Here is a 25,152-nt window from a genome sequence, read left to right as displayed (position 1 = left end):
TTTGCACCAGAGTCCAAACCAACTATGCTTTTTTGTGCCAATGAGGCTACCATGCACATAGCAGCCAATCCGGTTTTTCATGAACGTACAAAACATATTGACATTCATTGTCATATTGTTAGGGTAAAACTATTGGCGCGCACTAGGAAAACATTGCATGTTTCCTCAGCTGGCAAATATTTTGACAAAGCCTCTTGGCTACAATCGCTTCTCTAATATTCTTTCCAAGATGGGTGTTATTAACATTTATACTCCATCTTAAGGGGGAGTATTATATTATAAGTCAAAATTATACAAGTCAGTAAAATTACATGTGTACAAGTCAGTTTTGTTGGTTAGCTATCAATATATGTGTATAAATAAAGGTCTGATTCATGTAAAAAGATACCGTGATATCCTGTATTATTGTATATTTTAATTGAATGATTATTAGTGGTTCTCTTGTTTTAAATTTAACGTGTTTCTCGTTGTATTATTTTGTGATTTCTAAGTTGTGAAATTTATTTTGATGTGCTTTCTTGATTTAATTATTGCTTTATTTTTAAATTGCTCTTTACTTTAAATTATTTTATTGTTGGGGTTAATTATTTTATTTTATTAATATTTAGTTGTAGAGTTTTAATTGTCTTGTATTTATTTTATTGTACCCTTTTTATTTTATTGGACCCTTTATTTTTGGGTGGGCTTGTTTTAGTGGGCTTCAAATTCTGTTTTGGGCCAACCATGTAGCCTCTTGAAACCCAGCCCCTTTGCATTTTAGCCAGCCCTCTCTTGGTATGTTTTGGCCTTTAGCCCTTAAGGCTTTTATTCTTTTTCTTTTCCTTCTCCTACCGCACGCCTCCTGCTTATCTTCTTCTTTATTTGTTTTCTTTTCTTCTTCTCTCCTTCTCATGCACAGAATGATTCTCTTCTTCTCTTGGTAAGTAATTCTTTTTCTCTTTTGGTTTTTCCCTTCTTCTGTTGCGGACCGCGTGTTCCTTTCTTCTCTTTAGTTTTATTTTTTGATCTGTTCTTGTTGATTTCTGCAGGTCCAAAACCATGAGCCTCCATGCCCGTTTCTCTCTCTATTTTTCCCTTGGCATTTTCGCATTTATGCTTGTGAGAAGCCCTTTGCATTTCTGGCTTTTTTCTCCCCAAACTGTGCACTGTTTTGCTGGCCTCACCGTGCCCTTGTTTTGGTTCAAGCCGTGAGCTCCATCTTGGTTTTGTGTAGTTATTTTTCTCTTACTGTGAACACCATTGTTCAGCCCTTTATCTTCTAGTATTTATCTTTTAAATCAGCCCATTTTCTTCTTCAAAATTTCCCTTCAAATTTCCTTGTTTTGAGCCCCCTTTTCAGTCTCTAAAATCGAGCTTGTTGGTGATTTTATTTCGAGTTCGCTTTTGGTGATCACCGGGTGCTTGTGCACTTGATCTTTCAGGGTTTTCCTTTTTTAGTATTGTACATAATTTTCCAAAGAATTTCATGATATTTAAATATATTTTTGCACTAGCAAATTTTCTGCAGTCTGGTTGGTTGTGCCGGACATTGAGTTTGAGGAGTATGAGGGTCGGTTGAATGTAAGGATGTGTTGTTTATTTAATTGAATTATGCTTGCGTGCATTTATGTTGTGTTTGGCATCATGGCATTTATTGCATCATTTCATGCATGCTCATGTGTCATGAATGAAAATTGGGTTTTCAAGTGAGAGATGATTTTTGGGTATGTTTGAAATGAATGGATTGAACGGATTGAAAGAAAGGAAAAAGAAACTATAGGGATGGTTGTAAACAGTGATGGTGGTAGAGTCCCACCTTTGATTCTTGCCTACTGTGCACGTGATAGGGATGGTGGTAGTCCCGCCAGTGATTCCTGCCTATAGTGCAAGCTGTAGGGATGGTGGTAGAGTTCTACCTATGATTACCGCCAATAGTGTTAGTGGTAGGGATGGTAGTCTTGCCTGTAATTCCCACCTACGGTGCACGTGGTAGGGATGATGGTAAGTATGGATGGTGGTAGTCTCGCCTACAGTGCAAGCTGCAGGGATAGTGGTAGTCCCGCTTGTGATTCCCGCCTATAGTGCAAGCTGCAGGGATGGTGGTAAGCAAGGATGGTGGTAGTCCCGCCTACGGTGCACGTAGTAGGGATGGTGGTAAGCAGAGATGATGACAGTCCCGCCTATAATTCCCGCCTATAGCAATTGATAAATGATATGTTGGGCCATTCTTTGGGAAAATGACGGTTTATGATTTAATGGATACGAGCAGATTGTTTGGGCCATTTTCTGGGGAAATGACAGATATGTTTCAGGTCAAATGAGATTTTTGTCGTGCATTGGAAAATAATCATTTTTGGGAAAAGTGAGAGTTTTGGGTCGCATTCGTGTTTCGTCATGTGCACGTATGTTTGTTGGATGCATTCATGTATTTTTATCTCTTGGTTTGTTTATGTGATTACTTATTGAGATTCACAATTTCACTGTATTTGACATCTTGCTGTTCTATTTTATGGAACCGTAAATTTTGATGCTGGTGAAGACGTTGAATCTGAGGGATCAGCTTCGCTGAAGGAGTGACATGTGGTCACTTTTTGGATTATGTGATTTGTTTCCCTTTTGTCTATGTATTTGGCTTTTTACTTTATTTTCACGGATAACTATATAATTTTCGATAATACTTTTATTTTGGTAGTCTTGTATTTAAAATTCTGATACTTAGTTGACTTATTTAATTTAACGGTTGCATTTTTTGTTGTACACTTTCTACTTGTACACACACTTGAAACTTATCGTTGAGATGCGTGACTCGTGTTGTCATCATCTCGACGCCACGATTCCGAGGTTTCCGTATGTGAGAGTCGAGGCATCACAGATACAAGAAATACGATAAAAGTTTTGATCAGTTTTCTCTCCAAGATTTAGAGTTTTCTTTCCACTTTCTTGCAATACATTTTTTCTTCCTTTTCTGATACTAAAGTCTTTTCGCATAAAAAAAATGTTAAGATGGAACGTACATTAGGATTGTTGTAATGAATTCTCTTCTTTCATTGACCCAAATCTGAGATATTTATGAAGTCCTTCCACGTGAATTAAACAAACGTCAAAATCAAACACCAGTGAAGATTGGTCTATTGAATTTCTTGTACAAACTTTAGACTTTTGGGATTTCCTGATGCAGGAGAAGTTTCTGGGTAAGCCAACTTGCAATACCATTTACACAGTTTTGAATTGAAGTCCTTCCACGTTAGTTAAACAAACGTGAAAATCAAACAGTACCCATTAAGATTGTTCTATTGAATTTCTTGTATGAACATTAGACGACTTTAATTGAGATTTCCTAACGCGGTAGAATTGAAGATTTATCCCATCAAAGAAAAGGAAGTTGGCCCAAAAAATTAAATATGATGCTGTAGCAGTATCTATGGCTGATGTCGAAAGAAGCCACTGCTTTTAGATCTGAGAGGGAGGTCATCCATTGGTGTTACAGTAAGTTTCTATATCATGATACTCGCTGTAGCATGGCTTATCATTCAGTGAAGGGAACTTAAGTTTACAGCAAAGTCGATGGAATTTATATAAATATTATAAGTATTCTGCCATATTCCTGTTTCTATTTTAGCTTTGCCATTCTTGGGGGGTTGTGGTTTGTTTGTTTTTTTTAAAAAATATTATTTATACTTATAATTTTATGCGCATAATGATATATACTTTCTCAACTATTAAAATTAATTATGAAGATTTTAAAATTAAAGTTAAAAATAAAAAATTAATAAAATTAAATAAAATATTTAACACGTATAATCTTATGCATAAAGTTAATTAAAAATAGATATAGACAATTTTTTTTAAAAAAAATCTAGAAGCACTTTCACAATTTCATACACTGATAAACTAATTATTCTACTGCCCATTGATAGTTTGATGACGAGCAGATTTGGGACCTCAAATGAGACATAAAATTATCATTTGCTTTCATTTCATCTTATTTTCAAACATAATTGAAATACAAAATTTTTAAACTAATCCTTACAACTTTTTCAAATTTTCAAATAAAATAAAAAATTCCAACTTTCCAAATTTTCAAACAAAAATGATATTCTAAAATGATATTCTTACAATATTTTTTATTCAATTTTTTCTCTCTCCTTTCTCAAAATCTAAAAAATAATCAACTCAAATTATTTCACTAATATTCAAAAATTATTTTACTACTATTTACAAAATTCTCATCTCATCTCCATCGTTAGCCTTAACACATGAAATGCGTTGTGTAATTGAGGAAAGTTCAACGAAAGTTCAGTGTACACGGAATTGACTGCAGTTAACTGTTGGACTCTACATAGTACGTACATACGATACACAGGCAAAACAAGGGCTTCCTCTGGCTTTTTGAGAAAGATCTTCTTCAAGCACAAACATACATTACAAGTACACTTGGTAAGTCAACTCGTTTACACGGTTTTGAACTAAAGTCACTTTGCAAAAAACTAATGTCCAGATCGAACACCACTAATTCAGTCCCAGTACGTATGAACTTTAGACTTTTGGGATTTCCTGACGTACGTGGGAACATTGAAAATTTATCACATTAAAGTAGCTATTCCAACAATATCTTTCAATCTCCCCACGCCAATAATGTCGTTTCAAGATAGGTGTTAGTCTTGCGAGAAATATATATGTTCCTGACGTGTGAGATTAACGGTTTGTCACCCTTCTTTTCCTGACTTTGTACGTTTCCTCTAATTGGAACTTAACTTGTTATCTTAGTGGTCTTCATAAGCTGTTTTTTCAAACTCAAGCGTCTAAAAATTGCCATAAAAAACTGGAATTTCAATGTTTTTGCGAAGAATTTTCAAAATCTTGCCGAGTTACGAGATAAAATCCAGATTGCTGAAATTTCTCTTCAAAATTCTGGTTTAGAATCCGACCAAATTTCTCTTCAAAATATAATGCACACTTGTCAAACATTTATTGGCATTGGCCTTATGCTTTTAACAGTTGACTAACATAATAATAATGACGAAATAATTATAACTTTGATCAAAGTTGGAAAGACAAGGAATAAAAAACTCCAAAATTAAATTTTAGTGATCCATCTAACTTTCGTAAACTTCTTTAAAATAAGTTGAGAAGAAAGTTAAAAGTTAAATAAACTATTGTTAGAATATTATTTTTTAACATTATTATTATTTTGAGATTTGAAAAAATTAAATTGTTTATTGTATTTTATGTAGAAATTTATAAAAGTTGTAATGATAAGATAAAATAAGAGTATTTCTCAATCCAAACTAAACTGACGAATAGTGAATATTGCTACCTCATACTTGTCTTTTTAAAGAGAGCTCCATGCCCAATATTTCTGTGCAGTAAGGACTAAGGAGAACTCAGGGCATTACAAACACAACAACTTCTTCCATGTCGTTCCGTGTACTCTCTTCTTCCTCCTCTTCTACTGTTACATCTATGTGGTTTTATGATGTATTTTTAAGTTTTAGAGGAGAAGATACTCGCAATACTTTTATTGCCCATCTCCACCATGCTTTGCTTCAAAATGGCATCCACACCTACATAGATGAGGACGAGCTTAGAATAGGTGATGAAATCTCACTTGCACTTCTCCAAGCCATTAAAAATTCACGACTTTCAATTATCGTGTTTTGAAAAACTATGCATCATCTACTTGGTGCATAGATGAATTGCTCAACATTCTCAATTGTAAGGAAAGAAAGCAACAAATAGTTTTGCCTATATTTTATCACGTAAATCCATCGCACGAAATCAAAGAGGTAGTTTTGGAGAAGCTTTGGCTGTATGGGTATGAAAATTCAACGAAGACGTGAAGAAGGTGCAGAGGTGGAAGACAGCCCTACAAGAAGTGGCCAATTTGGCTGGATACGAGTTGGAAAATGGGTAACTCTAACCACTCTTGTGCCTTTCATTGGAGATTTTATTATTATTATCATCATCATCATCATCATCATCATCATCATCATCATTATTATTATTATTATTATTATTATTATTATTATTATATAATAGTACATCAGTACTTAAGAAAAATAATTGAAATTATTTATTTTTGGGCCATATAACCTAATAATTTGATTCATATGCTAAAAAAAAAATAATGTTAGATATAGTAGTGAAGTGCGCAAGTGCTGCGCAATCTTATTGAAAAATAAGATTATATTGCTTTTAGTCGTAAGATAAAAAATAAAAAATAAATTAAAAAAAAAACTAATTAGATTATATTGCTTGTTTTTCATGTGAAGAGTCTAGCTCATTAATTTATTTGTATGCAAGAATGAATCAAAATTCATTCAAGAAATCGTTCAAGAGGTCTCTAGAATAGTAAATTATTCATATCTAAACATTGCAAAATATCTATAGTTGGGATGGAGTCTCGTGTACAAGACATTGATTTGCTTTTAAGTATCAGGATGAATGACATACGCATGGTGGGAATATTTGGAGTTGGAGGAATTGGTAAGATAACTATTGCCAAAAAGATCTATAACTCAATCTTTTCACAATTTGATAGTCATTGTTTCTTGAAAAATGTTAGAGAAACTTCAAACAAAGTGGGTGCTCTGGTCCAAATGCAGAATACACTTCTAGAAAGATTCCTAGAAGTATCAACAAAATTTCAATTCTATACATCATGTGGCTTGCGAGAGCTAAGATGGATTGATTTGCCCGGTTGCCATAAATTGGATGCAAATATAGGGAGTCAGGTGCCAAATCCTTCATTTGTTGAGGTATGTGATCTCTATTTCTCTCTGTGTTTTTTGTAGGTGTTAGTGTTTGTGTTTGCAGATTGCCTTGTGCTTATGAATATATGCGATATATGTTTGACAGGAACATATTCAAGACCATTCATGGGGTATTATATTTCCAAGGAATAAGATTCCAGACTGGTTTAGCCATACTAAGGAGCCTTCAAATGGAGATTTGTGTGAATTGGATATTAGTGGGCCCTTGTATTTGGATGAAATCATAGGAATTGTTTTCTGTGCTGTTCTTGGATCCAACACGGATGACTCCCCCTCCAGTATTCGTGTTTCTATAAACGGTAACTTGCTTGTTGAAGCAAATTTTGAATTATTAGGAGACTGGGATCATGTATATCTAAATTACTCATTTCCAGAATGTATCGAGCAATGGCTACGGTACCCAACAGGAGACAATTTGAGGTTTATATTTGATAGCAATGAAGAAGCTGTAGTGATGTTTAAAAGTTGCGGAGTTTACATAATTTATAAGCATGAAGAGAATGAGAGTTTAATAATTGGGGAGTGCTCAGTAGATTCATCGAATGGTATCCAACTTTGTAAGGGATGCCAAGATGATGAAGACAGCAACTCGGAATTCAATGGGTATCCACAACACAAGAGGCACTCTCAAAACTTGAGCAATTCAAATGTGGTTGTCGATTGCGCAGGTGTTGATGGTGATTTTGCAGAAGCTAAAGGAGGCTCTAAGGGAAGTTTAAAAGAAGAAGTACTTGCCCCTCGATCTGCATCCCAAGAAGTCCAGGCCAATTTAGAGAAGGCTTACTAGGCACCAAGTCAATGTCTCTACATGGATAAAATTCCCCAATTTGGTTTTTATTTTATTTTATTGGATTGGTTTCATGATATTAATGGCATGTAAAAGGATTTTACAATTTCAGTGCAAAAGGTTTTCGCAAATGATCGGACGTTGGACTTGTTTGTGTGCTCGGTGTTGTTCGTGACATGATAATTGTGTGCTCGATGTTGCCCCATCCATCCACTTGCAGCCTCCTCCTTTTTTGCTTCATTGATAATTTTTTATGCATCCCCTCCAAAAATCTCTCTCTGAAACTGCTGATCTCTACATGTTTCCATTGCCTTCCACATAGCACTTGCTTAAGCTAACTCAACATTTCCAAGAAAGTTCTTAGCCGCACACAAAGAGAACATGATCTCCCCTTCATAATTTCTAGCTACCACTCCTATACCCATTTTTTGCTCTTCCTTATTCAATGTTGCATCAAAGTTAGTTTTTGTGAAGCTCTCACTGAGTGGTAACCACTTAGTTTCTCTTATTCTCATGCCAAGTTCAATCTGTTGCTCTCTTTTCTGCTTCTCAGCTTCTTGAAAGACTTTCAGGTTTACTAAAGCCTTGTGAATAACCATGCATGGACCATCAAATTTATCTTCAAAAACTGCTTTATTTCTTTTGGACCAGATACCTGCAAGTATTACAGATATTTCTTCTATTTTCTTCTGATTAAAACTCTGCCGCAGTTTTTCCCATAGCTGGGAAAATTATATGAAACTTAATTAATATGCTTTAATTTGTTGGTTTATTGGTTCTTATATATATATATATGATCGAAGCATGCTAGAAAATCCAGTAGTTAATAATTCAATTGTCTAAGCTTGACTGAGATTATTGTTAACATAAGTATTTACAACTATAGATATCTTATTCATGATATTGAAGATTTCTTGTTCAGAAAATTCGTCAATATTCCATTCATAAATGTTGTCACAAGAAACGGCAAACTGTGTTATATATATAATTAATATGTTAGGTGATCATGGCATTTTCTGATATTGGGATATTAATTTGGATTAATTAATTCCCTTTCTTGTATTTCTTGGAACTCCACAGAATTATATTATTCTTTCCTCCAGACAGACATGATGGATTAAATGATGAGTCCTTAGCTCTCTATACTGAAACTGTAATTAATTAATTAGCAGTACTATTAATAATCCTATCAACCAAATGCACACTCATGATGAAAAAATGTAAAGTTAATGAATAGACCTAATTTCCACTTAATTTTTCATTGGATACAATTTTTCCATTCACTCCGAATTAATTAATGATGTTGCGTTAAATATATATATATATATATATATATTTATATAAATATGTTAATAGTTTGAAAATATATATCTTTTGTCAAAGCTTTGCAGGTGAATTCTACTTCTGATCAGTTGGCTGAAGGAGTTGAATTTGAGGTTAGAATTTGGAGCACAAACGAAACCATAACTTGTGTTCTTAGTCAGGGCTGGATGAAACATTAAACAGCACAGGCGATATGCTGCGATTGAGTTCACTTTATTTTTTTGAAAAATCAATTTATAGATGTACAAAAGTATATGATACTTGGCTTAAGAATGGTTATTGTTCTTCTTTCTTTCTCCAACGTCTCTGTAATTGAACCTCTCTGGTGAATGGAATTTACGCTTACAAAGAGGGTGACGCCTTTCAAGGAACTTCTATCTCTTCCTTTTACTCTTCTTCTTCTTTTAGAGGTGAAGATGTTAGCCAAAAGTTTGTTTCTCATCAATACCATGGTTTGGATAAAAGGGGAATTGGCACTTACATTGAAACCGATCTTGGAAGAGAAAGGAAATTTCACCTACACTTTTCAAAGCTATTAAAGGATTAAAGATTTCTATCGTTGTACTTTTTAAAAATTATTCAGAATTAAGATGGTGCTTGAATGAGCTATTGAAGATCCTTGATTGTAAAGAAGCGATGAAACAAATTGTTCTTCTAATTTTTTACAATGTAGATCCATCGGAATGAAGGCATCAAAAATGAGATTTTGGAGAATCCTTTGGTGCTTTAGAAGAGAATCCTTTGATCCTTTGATGCTTTACAGGTACTTCCTATGAGCTGTGCCTATATATATGTTTATATTTGATGTTAAGAGAGAAGTTTACGGGTAAAATCTGGATAAATACAGGATCTGAGAGGGTGCAAATTGGTGAAGATATGGTGCCATACAAAACAGTTTGGTATTTATCATTCTTTCCAACATTGAGTTTTATGCAAGCCATAAATATATTTGGAATCTTTTTTGGATTTGTTAGGGCATTAATTACCACATTAATTTCACATAATGTATGTACATTGGAAAAACAAACAGAGAAATTGACATGAAAAAAATACAAATCTAAATCTTCTCTCTCTGTTTTTTTTTTTTTTAACTAAATCATATAATTCATATATAATTATACTTTGAGAAGTCTTTTAAATTTCTCTCTTTTGTATTGATAGGAAAGAGTTAGAATTTATCCAAGACATCATTCAATGGGTGGACTCAAGAATAGTTTTTTTTTTTTTGGCACCGGTTGGACTCAAGAATAGTAAACCATACATCTCTAAATGATGCCAAGTACACCATTGAAATAGAATCGTGCGTACAAGACATTTATCGACACTTAATTATTAGAATGAATGATGTTATATACATGGTGAGGATATTTGAAATTAGTGGAATTGGTAAGACAATTATTTCAAAAGATATCTATAACAAAATTTCTCATCAATTTGAAGGAAGTTATTTCTTGAAACATGTTAGACTTCAAAATCAAGAGGTTTGATCCTGCTACAAAATACATTTCTTTATGAGATTTTAGGAACCAATTTGGATATTCGTGATACTGACAGAAGAATTCATGTGATTAAGGACTTTGCTCTAAAAGGGTTCTCCTAGTTCTTGATGAAGTGGATGAGATGGTTCAAATAGAAAAATTAGCTAGAGATTGTGATTGGTCTTGTTTAGGAAGTAAAATCATCACAACAACAAGCAATCAACATTTATTAAGTGATTCTAAAGCTGATTCAAAATGCAAGGCGGTGATGTTGGGTGACAATGAATCCCTTCAGCTTTTTAGTTGGCATGCTTTTGATAAAGGCAAACCATTGGACGATAATGTGGAACTCTCTAAACATGTAATACAATATGTTGAGGGCCTTCCATTAGCTTTAACGTTGCTAGGCTCAGATCTAAAAGATAAGAGTATACATCAATAGAAGAGTGCATTAGATAAATTTAAAAAAATTCCAAACGGAAATATTCGAAAAGTACTTCAAGCAAGTTATGATGGATCGGATGAGAATGATAAGAATACGTTTCTTGATATTGCATGTTTCTTCAAGGGAGAATGCTTGGCTTATGTCACTAAAATACTTGACGGTTGTGGTTTCTTTCTGGATGATGGTTTCAAGAGGCTTGTAGACAAGTTTCTTATTACTATTGATAAGCCTAATAGATTATCGATGCATGACTTGATACAAGATATGGACTGAGAAATTATTCGTCTAAAATCACCTAAAGAACCTGACAAATCTAGTAAATTGTGATTTCACAAAAACGTTCGTCATGTATTGGAAGAAAATACAGTAATTATAACATAAAAAAAAAATTCTAGTTTTAATTATTGATTTTAGTAAGCTGGACTTTACACTAATGTTCCTAACACTCTATGTGTGTTCTCTTGCTAGGGAACAAACAAAATAGAAGGGCATAGTAATAGATTTGCCCGAAGGCGAGGACGTGATAAGATTGAGTTCGAAAGCCTTTTAGATGGATGAAAAACTCAATAGTGTTTATAAATCGTAATGCATGATTTTCTAAGTGTACCTAATTACCTCTCCAACAAATTAAGATTACTTGATTGGTCAAATTATCCTTTACAATCTTTGCCACTCAATTTCCATAGAAAGAAACTCAATGCCTTTAGAATGCGTTGTAGCTTCATCAAGGAGTTGGGCGAGGGAAGAAGCATCAATATCCATTGGGAACTTTGTTGCACTTGGTTTTTCAAATCTAACGGGCTGCAAAAAGATTGATGGTTATACAAATCTTGGAAAGGAGATGAAGGATGGGAGCAGTGTATTACAAGTGTTGAATCTTGAGAATTATTTCCAGTCAACTAAATTTCTTCCCAATATCAAATGTCTTTATGATGTTTAATTCCTCTGCCACTTCGGATTTCTTAGATCTCTCAGAGAGTGAAATTGTTATCCATTGTCATTACAAAGAATTCCAGAATTAGTATCAAGAATATTACAATTCAATGGAAGCCACATCAAATCGCTCTAGAGAATTGACTTGACTGGCTGCACCAAAATGCATGTAAACATCTGGAATTCTCACGTGCCAAGTCCTTTATTGTGGAAGAAAGTATGCATCTTTCAAGTTGACTCCATTTTTTTTAGTTTTCATGACTTGAAACCGTTGAGGAATCATCGTTGGTTTAACAGGGGCAATATCAAGAAGAGTTATTAGAAAGTAAAATAGTTAAGAGGACATTAGTGGAATTGTGTTATATGCCGTTGTGTTTTTCAAAAAAGTTCATAGGGCAACAAATATTATTTTGTATGCTGAGATAACCAGTAAAGACCCAGATGATGTATGCAGTAATTTTTAAGGCGTAGATTTGGTTAATAATGATATGAATACATAGAATTGGAGGCCGATTTAGGATCTTTTGAGCTGAAGGTTTTGGACAATTTGAGAGTTGAATTGTATCCCAATGATACTGATCCTTAGTGGGTGCTGATCCATAAAAGTTGCCGAGCCAAAGTGGTATATAAGAATGAAAGGAGAGCAAATAAAAAGAGAAAATGGATGAAGCCGATCCTGGAAAAAGTCCTCAACAGCAATTGAGTTTATGATAGATCACCCAAGACTTCCCTGTTGCTACTGTTTACTTTAAGTTTTGTTTGTTCTATCTGTCTTCTATTTTTTTCCCTCTCTCTCTTTCTTTCTTGGATGCAAACGAAGCAAGCGTTCAATATGCATTTTATGAAACAAGTTCTAGTTTATGCCATGTTCGAAACCCAATCTACACTGCTGAAGTCTCAATACAACTGACTCCAAAATGCACCAATTAAAGAAAACCAAGTCCCCCATTTTGTCCATAAAACATGGCAACAAGCTTATTAAGTTCAAAGCTTAGCCAGAATAAATAACGAAACTTTACCAGTCAGACACTGGAAGAAGATTGAAGAAGAACTTATCGTACAACCAGAGGGGAGAGAGAGAGAGAGAGAGAGAGAGAGAGAGAGAGAGAGAGAGAGAGAGGATTGCATCTTTATATATACCATGCAAAGGAACATAGAGTCTGCAACTCTGCAAGCCATTCGGAAGGAAATTCCACCTCCCAAAGGGCCACCCCTCTGTTTGAAGATCTGTGCCGCAAAAAGCTTCGTAGTTCCTGAAGCAGGCAAGTTGCCCTTGCCTGAACCAAATATAATCAGTACGTCCCTACCAATCTTAATTTTTTCAGTGGAAGATTACCAAATATTCGGACATAACATAGCAGTCTGGTGTGGATAAGCCAACTTTATCCACTTGTCGGTGGGGACGTCATGCGGCGGCGCGACCTCCACGCGACTTGGTAGGTAATAATCTCAGCCCGCAGAAAAAACCAAAGAAACGGTATTATCTTATTCAGAAACAAACACATCCGTCAATTCATCGTTAACAACACCAACATCACCAATCCCAACACCTGACAACCAGCTAACACACAAACTTTAGACACACCCTCAATGCAGATTCAGTGGAGGAAGTCAGGAAGTTAAAAAGTGATATTTCTCTCCTTCAAGAAAGCTTGCTTTTAAAATGGAAACAAAGAGCCAAAGTTCATTGGTTACAACATGGGGATCGTAACACCAGATTTTTCCATTTGAGTGCTAGCCAACGACAAAAAAGAAATAGAATTGATTATGTGGAAGATGAGTATGGCACTCCCTGTACCACTGCAGCTGATATTGGTAATGCTTTTACTCAGTTCTATAAGGCTTTATTTACATCATCTGACCCTGCACAGATAGAATGTTGCCTTCACAGCCTTTCCTCTACAGTTTCCACTGAGATGAATGACATGTTGCTTCAAGCATTTATAGCTGATGATGTTCAGCAAGCTGTTTTCCAGATGGGACCATATAAAGCACCTTGACCTGATGGGTTCAATACTTGTTTTTATCAAGACAATTGGGACTGAGGTTTGTCGTGCTGTTCTTTCTTTCCTACATAATCCTACCAACATTGCTTCTATTAATCACACTCATTTGGTTCTAATTCCCAAATCCATCCAGCCAAGACATGTCTCTAAATATCGACCCATAAGTTTATGTAATGTCCTATACAAAATAATCACTAAAATGATTACTAATAGACTGAAGTCTATTCTGCCCCTTCTTATTTCACCTACCAGTGTGCTTTTGTACCTAGTAGACACATTACTGACAACATTGTGGCTGCCTATGAAACCCTTCATACTATGCATACTCAATTACATGGGAGAAAGGGCTTTATGGCTTTAAAATTGGATATGAGCAAAGCTTATGATAGGGTGGAATAGGTGTTTATTAAGGCTGTTTTGTTAAAACTGGGTTTTCATACTAAATGGGTGGATTTGATCATGTCTTGCATTTCTTCCTCATCCTTTTCAGTATTGATTAATGGTGTTCCTCAGCTGCCTTTTAAGCCTCAAAGGGGTCTCAGACAAGGCTGCCCATTATCTCCATATCTATTCATTCTCTGTGCTGAAGCATTGAGTTCCCTCTTGAAGGCTGCAGAAAATGACAGACTCTTAACAGGTGTTCCAATTGCTCGAGGCCAGGTCAGGATTAATCATCTATTTTTTGCAGATGATAGCCTGGTATTCTGTAGAGCTAATTTGCAGGAGTGGGTTCACTTGAATCGTATTCTTAGTGTTTATGAAGCTCCTTCTGGTCAGAAACTCAACAAAGCCAAAACCTCATTGTTCTTTAGTAGAAATACTTTGGATGCTACAAAGGGGCATATCTTGGCTGTGGCTGGGTTACAGGCTTCATCTAATCTGGACAGGTACTTGGGTCTTCCATCTATGGTGGGGAAATCAAAAGTAAGGACTTTCAAGGGAATTGTGGATCGAGTGATCAAGCGCCTGGACAATTGGAAGAACAAATTTCTTTCCAAAGCAGGCAAAGAAATACTTATAAAGGCTGTTTTATAGGCTATGCCAACTTATTGTATGAGTGTTTTTCTACTGCCCAAAACACTGTGTCATAAGCTTCATGCTTGTTTTGCTAAATTTTGGTGGGGACATCAGGAGAACCAGCCAAAGATCCATTGGAAAAGTTGGAAACATTTAAGTGCTGGAAAGTCTCGTGGAGGGTTGGGGTTTAGAGACCTTCATAGTTTTAATGTAGCCCTTCTAGCAAAATAGATTTAGAGGTTGAGGATGTTCCTAGAGTCACTATCCAGCAAGATACTTCAAGCCAAATATTTCCCAACTAGCTCCCTTTCCAGTGCTAAGCTTGGTCCAAGGCCTTCTTTTATTTGGAGGAGCTTGTACCGTTCCATTCCTTTGGTTGAGGATGGTCTTATTTGGAGAATAGGAGATGGTAACCAGATTCGGATTTGGAACGATAAGTGGTTGACTCGAGCTTCTACATGTATGATTCTGTCCCCTGTGTCCATTCTTTCTGAGAATGCAGTAGTAGCTAACCTTATAGACCCTCTTTCGAGATGGTGGAATGTGGATCTTCTCAAAGCAGTGTTCCATGAGGAAGACATCAAAGAGATTATGAAGCTGCCTGTCTACACTGTGCCTACACCTGATAAGCTTTTATGGAAAGGGACTGGTAATGGGCTATTCTCAGTAAGAAGTGCCTATCACTTGCATCAACAGACTCTTTCAAGAGCTAAGGGTGAATCTTCATCCACTGGAGCACACCATTTGCTGTCAAACAGTTCATTTGGAGTGCTTGTACAGGTTCCTTACCTACTCGAGTTAATCTATGTAAGAGGCGTGTCCTGATTGATTCCTCCTGTCCTATTTGCATGCATGCAGAGGAAATAGTTGCTCACATTCTATGGCACTGCCCATCTGCTCAAGATGTTTGGCCTTTGGGCCCTAAGTTGATTCATAAAACAACCTGTCTGGCATCTGATTTCTTTTCTATCTTTCAGTTACTCATAGATAGATTATCAAGTCAGGACCTTGTGTTATTTGCTACTATGGCTAGACTAATATGGTTTCGACAGAATTCCCTTATCCATGATGGCCAATTTCAACCACCAACAATGCTTTATGCTAATGCTACCAAAGTTGTTGCAGATTACTGTTGTGCTAGAAGTAAACCAGCAGCAGCAGTACCTACTCCAGCAGTGCCTGGCTCTCGATGGGCATCACCCCCTACTCTTTGGGTGAAAGTGAATTGGGATGTGGCTGTACGTGCTTCATCTAACCGAATTGGTATAGGTGTGATGATCAGGGATGCTCATAGATCTGCATTAGCTAGTTTGATGTAGCCGAAGGTTTTCTGCACTGATACAAGAGTTAGCCATTCATAGCTATTCATACAGGGATCATTGTAATGCTTGGGAATGGAAAGAACTTCATAACAAGAACAGATGGTTCCCTCCAAAAATCATTTCAATTACATTTGATGTAGTAGTTAAACCAAATGGCAGCACCTCTGCTGCCATATGCAGATCACACAGTTGCAAAATTGTTTTCATAATAGCAGAGCACTCAGGAGCTACAATCTGAATCAAGGAGAAGCTATGGCAGCATTCATAGGAGTACATGAACCTCAATCCAAACACCTAAAAAATATCATAGTAGAAGGAAATTCTCAAAGAACCAGCTTTGAAGGACCCAGAAGAAAATCAAAAGCGACTTGCAGAAAGTATCATAAGAGACATAAGATTAATACTACAAAACTTTAAAAGATGGGAGATGGTTAAAATACATCGCTTTCAAAATCAATGCATGCATGCCATTGCACAATGGACAGCATCCAATATTGTAATAGGAAGCATATACCCTTAATCAAAATCCCACAATGTCTATTAGATTTTCATAACGGTAAGGATCCATCATATGCATCGGATCACTTAATAGATTAGTAGTAATTACTAGCTTATTGTACTAAGACCTTGTTTATTACTCCGCATTACTGGCAGTGCTGTTCTTATGGAGCTATTTCTTGTAACGTCTTTGTTTTTTGTGCTGTTTTTTTATAAGGAAGATGCTAAACTCAGCGATAATGAGTCCTGACAGTGGTCCCGATACGTTTTTTTTCTTTATTTAATAATAAAAGAAATGCTTTTTTAATGATGTTGTGAGTCTTTTTAATATTTATAAGTATAAAAAATGTATAAAAATTAAATTAAAAAAGCTTCTTAGACATTTTGTCGGGCTACACGACTCTTTTTATAAAGAGTTTTACTACGTATAAGCAAAGTCGCGTACTAATCTGCGTATCAATACTGATTCATTCATATTTAAAATTTAAATTAGCGTTGTTTTCAATAAAATCTACTTTTTAACCAATCATATTAGATTAGTGCACATATTGTACACAATTATACTTGTAACTAGATTTTACTTTTGTTAAAAACTCAACCTCCAATATCAGCCTCCCAAATATAGTATCCTTTATGTACGTTGTGCCAAATATTACCATAAAAGTGCACCTAGACTTGTAACCTTTGTAAGACTCTACATAGTAAATATGATACACAGGCAAAACAAGGGCTTTTTATGTCTTTCAGAAAGCTCTTTGTCAATCTCAAAACTTCTTTTATCTTCTTCAAGTCCAAACTTGCATCACACATACACTTGGTAAGCCAACTTGTGCCCATTTACACAGCTTTGATCTAAAGTCATTCTGTCTGAAACAAACGTCCAAATCTAACACCTACTAATTAATTACCTGTAGACATGAGAGCATTAAAAATTTATCACATTAAAGTAGTTGTTCCAACATCGTTTCGATCTCCCCAAGCCAATAATATTTTTTCAAGATTGGTTTAAGCTTCAGGAAAATAATATTATACTTTAAGCTTCAGGAAAATAATATTATACAACTAGAAATAATATTATTAAAACATTTTCCTTTTGATTTTCTTTGTGTTACAAATTATTTTTTGTAATGCAGTCTTGTCAACCATTTACTGGTAATGGCCTGATGTGACTAACATGAGAGTGACGTAATAGTCACTTTGACGAAAGTTGAAAAGGTAAGTAATAAAAAATTCAAAATTTAATTAAAATTTAGAGACAAAGGACCGGTTTGAATACGTAGATAAATACGAAGCATGTCATTGAAATTATATGGCTTGTTTTATCTGTACATCCAAACGCTCAAATGTAAGTTTTTAACTCATCTATATATCTCAATACTGTACATTAATTTACAAACAAACTTTTGACCCTTTCTGACGGCCCACTCCTTCATGCCTCCCCTTCCCCTGCCATTTACAAACTTTTAAGAAATTTACAAACTTTTGAGAAAGTTAAACCGTTAAAAGTAAGGAAAAATATAGTTGCAAGTATAATTATGCACTAATTTATGCATCAATATGATGTGATTGATCAAAAAGTAGATTTTATTAAAAACAGTGTTAATTTAAATTTTAAGTATGAATAAATCAGTATTGATACACAGATTAGTGGGCAACTGTGTTTGTATGTAGCAAAACTCTAAAAGTAATCCTACGGGCCATGGCCAACTTTATAAAAGATAAAAGCTTGGGGTCGGACGGGTGTTAAAGGTATTTTTGTACCAGCCAATGATAAGGTGCCACATAGACACTCCAAGAAGACTAATTTTGAATCCACGTACACCCGATCAGTCTTTACATTTCCCGCTTTTCCCCTCCCCCGTCCTCTGTTTCATTTCCTGCGTCTTCTCTCTAACCTTTTTCTCTCCATCTCATGCTCTATCCTACAAGACAAACAAAAGTGGGTGACGACGATGAACAAAAGCAACGCCCACAACTACGACTCGCACTGGACGCCGGCAGGTATTTTCTTCTCTGCATTAGGGATTTCTTCTCTTCATTCTTTCTCCTACTTTTTAGTGTTAGTAGCCGTTGAATTCTTCAATGCAAGTCTTTCGAGCTTTTAGCTTTGCAACTTGCAAAACTAGCACTGACTTCCACTCTTTGTTCGTAGTCCAATATGTTACATTATGTCTTTGTCTTTCTCTCTTTGAAGTTTTTGAGAGTTGGGTCTATTTTAGAAGGAATGCATGCAATCTGTTTGACAATGTTGTTTTTGGTAGTAATTGCATTTGGACAATTAGACATTGAAGCACTCTTGGAGCTCAAGAAGGGCTTTGTAAGTGACCCTTTTGGGCAAGTTCTTGTTTCATGGAATTCTAAATCCTTGGATTCTAATGGGTGCCCTCAAAATTGGTACGGGATTGCTTGTAATGGTGGTCGAGTGACCTTAGTCACTGTTAATGATGTGGGTCTAGCTGGTGAGTTTAGTTTCTCAGCTATTAGAGGCCTTAGCATGCTTAGCAGCTTATCAATTTCGAACAACCTGTTGACAGGGACAATATCCAAGATTGATTCACTTCAGTATCTTCAAAATTTGGATCTCTCATGCAATATGTTTCATGGGTCTATACCCCCTGGATTAGTCAAATTGAAGAGATTAGCACAATTGAATCTTTCTTGAAACCAATTCGAAGGCAATGTTCTTGATGGTTTTGGCAAACTTCAGTAGCTGAAGAAATCCCTAATGCAGAGAAGAAAATACCCGCCGGCGTCCAGCTTGAGTCATCGTGGGCGTTACTTTTGTTTGTCATCGGCACCCACTTTTGTTCATCGTGTAGGATTGGGCGTGAGATGGAGAGAAAGAGGGTGGAGAGAAGATGCAGGAAATGAAACAGAGGATGGGGGAGGGGGAAAGTAGGAAATGAAAAGACTGATCAGGTGTATGCGGATTCAAAATTAGTCTTCCTGGAGTGTCTACGTGGCACCCTATTATTAGATGGTGCGAAAATACCTTTAACACCCATCCAGCCCCAAGATTTTCTCTTTATAAAATCCTGAACTTTAACCAACGTCTCCCCTTCCCCTGCCACTATTCTACTTATTTTTAATATATTGATAATATTTTTCATCTAATAATTAAAAATATTTTTTAATAATTGATTGGGCCCAAACCTTTATCAAATTTTCAAAAATCTATGTTGCTTAGATAACTAACACAAAAGGAGAGTGAATTGGATTGTTTTTAAAAATTAACAATTATAAATCAAATACACAATATAAAATATAAACAAAATACTAATCAACTGTTGCCTAGATGACTAACACAAGAGAGGGGGTGAATTGAGTTGTATTAAAAAAATAACAATTATAAATCAAATATATAATATAAAATATAAACAAAATATGAAATAGCAATAAATATAAAGAGTAAGGGTAAGAGAGAAGCAAACTCAGTATGTTAACGAGGTTCGGCCCCACTGCCTACGTCCTCGCCTCAAGCTACCCTTTGAGGATTCCCGAATTCACTATTCAATCTCCTTCAGGTGGAGATAGAAACCTATTACACCTTTGAACAACACCGCTACAAAGAATCCGTGTAGAACACCCTCTACACTTGCAATCACCTTATACGTGGTGATTCAACTATTCCCCGTGTAGAATACTTTCTACAAGCACAAGGGTTATACACACCATTTTTCTGATACAAGAGCTGATAGTGGATAGGTTATCAGAAAACACTCCTCAATGAGTGAAATAAGAACAATACAACGCAAACTATATCTCTCAAAATGAATAAGAATTAAGGCTCAATGTTTAGAGAATAGAGAATGAAAGCTTTGAATGAATGTTGTATGCTCTGGATGTTGTAAAAGTGAAGCTCTCAAATGATCTATTTATAGGCATATGAGACTTCATATTCAAATTTAAAAAGATTCACATGTCAAAGACAACATCATTCATTTTTTCAAAAAATTCAAATAAAAGGTTCTTCTTTTTCAATTGTCAAAAGACAACATCATTCATTTTTCAAAAAATTCAAACCTAATCTTTTACTTTTGGCATATGACAAAAGGAGCACACTTTCCTTTTCAAAAAATTCAAACCTAATCTTTTATTTTTTGCATATGACAAAAGGAGCACACTTTCATTTTCCAAAAATTCAAACATAATCTTCTACTTTTTGTATATGACAAAAGGAGCACACTTCACTTTTCAAAATTTTCAAACAAAATCATCTACCTTTTGTATAAGTCTAAAAAAACATCAATCACTTTTGAAAATATTCAAATAAAACATGCACATGTGAAAGATGACAATCAATCATCTTTAATATTTTCAAAGTTCAACCCTTTAATCAAGGTATGCACATGTGAAAGATGACAATCAATCATTTTTCAAAATTTTCAAATTTAATTTTCAAAATATTCATGCACATGTGGAAAATATATTTTAATGCTTTATGATAAAATATTAATTTTTGAGCCTTAATCCTAATTTCAAATTTTTAAGAGATTTACATATTACTCTATGACTTTAATGTGAACTTGTTCACTTCTTGTTCATGCTTGGTTCCTTGATGTGTTTGACTCCATTGTGTGGGCAACTTGAGCTTGAGACTCCTTCATTCTTTGAATTCATTTGTTATCATCAAAATCCATGTGTAGATATATAATTACACAAAGTTTGAAACCTTATGTTCAACAATCTCCCCCTTTTTGATGATGACAAATACTTGATAGAACCTGAAGCCTATATTAATACTTAAGCTCCCCCTGAGAATGTGCGTTAGTTTTTCAAGCAAAAGTATGAATATAATTCCAAGCATATATAACAAGTTTAGCAATTCAAACAATATTAATGTTCTGGTCTAACACTTCTCCCCCTTTTGACATCATTAAAAAGGATCCGCAACAAGTAAATAGACTGAAGAAAACGGTGTGTTAGTAGACACTGTAGATAGTTGAAAAAAAATTGGATCCGTCCGTGACCCGACAAGTGTGGCTGGAGATTTGAAGAAATCGCCTGATGTTGTTGACAAACGAAATTGAAGGCTCCGAGTTTCTAAAAAATGTCATTTTCACCGATCGGGAAAAAAAAAACATTGCTCTTTGACTTGGATGATAGCTCGTCTGGTTCTTTATGCTATCTTTATAAAATCAGTCTTAAAGTTCATCCAATGCGCATCAAGTTTTCTTCTCATCTCTATAACTCATCTGCATTCCTTCAAAATTCTCGTTTTAAGCCTTCTATTCTTTTCTCAATGGCTCATTCTTCTAACATTTCTCTAGATTCATCCATGAGGCATTATGTACCTCAACCTCCTGTCCTTTCTGCAGCTGCCATTGGTGCCATGTTGCAGCAAGAAAATAATAATCTGACTAATAAGTCAGATTCTGATGCTATCTATGACTTGGTGAGTCTTGGGACTCGCTAATCTTCCTCTATTGTTGCTTTTTCCCTGCAACTACAAGCCAGAGATCATGAAGTTGAAAAGCTCAAAGAACAAATTGTTGTACTTCAACGAATTGTTCAAGAGTCTCACACAAGGGAAGGAATCATTCGGCATAAAAATAAACAGTTGAAATCTTTATTAGATTCTTCATTCTGCTTGCCGATTCCCATGGATAAGAATGATATGATATTGTATGAAGAGAATGAGCGTCTCAAACATGAGGCTAAGTATCTCAAGTTTATGTAAAAGTATTTAAGAAATCTATCTCTATTTTTATTGACTCTGGTCTATCTCTTAAGAGATATTCATAGCATGCATCATACCTATTTCTCTTCTGATCATACATAATCTATCTTTTGGTAAAGGTTTTGTGAAAATATCTGCTAACTAATCGTGTGTATTTGTGAACTCTAGTACTATATCGCCTTTCTGCACATGATCTCGAAGAAAATGATATCTTATTTCAATATGCTTAGTTCTAGAATGTTGTATTGGGTTCTTTGAAAGATTTATAGCACTTGTATTATCACATTTGATTGGAATGTGATTATACATAAGTTTAAAATCTTCAAGTTGTTGCTTCATGTAGAGAACTTGAGCACAACAACTACCTGCACCAATATATTCTGCCTCAACAGTAGATAGTGCAACAGAATTTTATGTTTTACAAAACCAGGAAACTAGTGCATGACCTAAGAAATGGCATGCTCCACTAGTGCTTTTTCGATCTATTTTACATCCAGCATAATCTGCATCTGTGTAACTGATTAGATAGAAAGATGTATACTTAGGGTACCATAACCCTAGGTTAATTGTACCACTAAGATATCTAAGAATGCGCTTAACTGCAATTAAATGTGATTCTTTTAGAGATGATTGAAAGCGTGCACATAAGCACACACTAAACATAATATCTGGTCTACTAGATGTTAAATATAATAAGCTACCAATCATACCTCGATATATCTTCGAGTCAACTGGCTTACCGGATTCATCTTTATCAAGTTTAGTTGATGGGCTCATTGGTGTTCCAATTTCCTTAGCATTTTCCCTCCCAAACTTCTTCAGTAATTCCTTAATATATTTTGATTGATTGATGAATGTCCCACTTTTTGCTTGCTTAATTTGCAATCCGAGAAAGAATGTAAGTTCTCCCATCATACTCATCTCAAATTCTTCCTGCATAGTCTTAGCAAAAACTTGACACATATTTTCATTAGTAGCACCGAATATTATATCATCAACATAAATCTGAATCAAAAGAATATCATCATTTTCATATTTAATAAAAAGAGTTGTGTCGATTTTTCCTCTTGAAAAACCTTTTTCAATCAAGAAACCACTGAGTCTCTCGTACCAAGCTCTAGGAGCTTGTTTAAGTCCATATAGTGCTTTTGTGAGTTTGAAAACATGATTTGGGGAAATATGATTTTCAAAACCTGGAGGTTGCTCAACATATACCTCTTCATTTATAAAACCATTTAAGAAAGCACTTTTAACATCCATTTGAAAAAGTTTGAAATCTTTATAACAAGCATATGCAAGTAACATTTGAATAGTTTCTAATCTTGCGACTGGTGCATATGTCTCATCATAATCGATTCCTTCTTCTTGATTAAAACCTTGGGCTACAAGTCGAGCCTTATTTCTAGTAATGACTCCGGACTCATCTTTCTTGTTTCTAAAAACCCATTTTGTTCCAATAATAGTATGATTTTTAGGTCTAGGAACAAGTGTCCAAACATCATTTCTTTCAAATTGATTCAACTCTTCTTGCATAGCTAGAATCCAAGATTCATCAAGAAGTGCGTCATCAATATTTTTGGGTTCAATCTGAGATAGAAAAGCAGTATAATTGTAAATATTTCTAAGAGATGATCGAGTACTTACACCTCGTGAAGGTTCTCCCAAAATTTGTTCCACTGGATGATCTTTCACAAATTTCCACTGTTTGGTTGCATCTTGTATTAAATTTTGATGATCTTTGTTGATGGTTCCATGTTGAACTTCTTCTATTGTGTTCTCTTTGTTGAGATTGAGACTTTCCGTGTTATTTATACCTCATGTTTCTTCATCAACAGATTTCTTGGAGAGTAGAGAATTAGATTCATCAAATACTACATGCATAGATTCTTGTACAGTCAGAGTCTTTTTATTGAATACTCTATAAGCTTTACTATTAGTAGAATACCCGAGAAAAATACCTTCATTAGATTTTGCATCAAACTTGCCTAAATTATCTCTGTCATTCAAAATAAAACATTTGCATCCAAATACATGAAAGTAACCAATGTTGGGCTTTTTCTCATTCCAAAGCTCATAGGGGGTTTTATCTAATTTAGACCTTAGCATAACTCTATTTATAACATAACATGCAGTACTTACCACTTCGGCCCAAAAATAACTGGGCAAGTTGTTCTCATTGAGTATTGTTCTTGCCATCTCTTGAAGAGATCTATTTTTCCTCTCTACTACCCCATTTTGTTGAGGAGTTCGAGGAGCAGAAAAATTATGCACAAAACCATTTTCATCACAAAATGTTTCAATATTTTTATTAACAAACTATTTTCCCCTATCACTTCGGATACTTGAAATAGTATAACCCTTTTCATTTTGAATTCTCTTGCATAACTTGGTAAAGGCATTATGTGCCTCATCTTTATGAGCAAGAAAGATGACCCAAGTATATCTAGAGAAATCATCAACAATAACAAATGCATAATATTTTCCTCCTAGACTTGCAACTCTATTTGGTCCAAAAAGATCCATGTGTATCAGTTGCAATGGTCTAGTAGTGGAAATATGTTTCTTGGTTTTAAAAGAAGTTTTTATTTATTTACCAAATTGGCATGCATCACAAATTTTGTCTTTAAGAAAATTTGTTTTTGGTAAACCTCTCACAAGATCATTTTTTGAAAGTTTTGAAATAAGTTTCATGTTGGCATGACCTAATCTTCTATGCCATAGCCAACTAGTTTTATTTTGAGCTGAAAAACAAATAGCATCTTGTGAGGTAATTTCTTCAAAATCGATTGTATAAACATTATTGTTTCTAAAAGCAATAAAACAAATATTACAATTATGATCATTCAAAATAATGCACTTATCCATTTTGAAAGTAACTGTAAATCCTTTATCACATAATTGACTTATACTC

The 25,152-nt window shown here is 34.9% G+C and overlaps 1 pseudogene; it reads left to right on the top strand.

The window, feature by feature from the left end:
• Nucleotides 1-5,804: 5,804 nt before the first annotated feature.
• Nucleotides 5,805-25,152, top strand: part of LOC122295453 — an 88,199-nt pseudogene continuing 68,851 nt past the window's right edge.

Source organism: Carya illinoinensis, chromosome 15 (assembly GCF_018687715.1).
Source record: "Carya illinoinensis cultivar Pawnee chromosome 15, C.illinoinensisPawnee_v1, whole genome shotgun sequence".
Taxonomy (NCBI): domain Eukaryota; kingdom Viridiplantae; phylum Streptophyta; class Magnoliopsida; order Fagales; family Juglandaceae; genus Carya; species Carya illinoinensis.
This window is presented reverse-complemented; position numbering and strand designations above follow the sequence as displayed.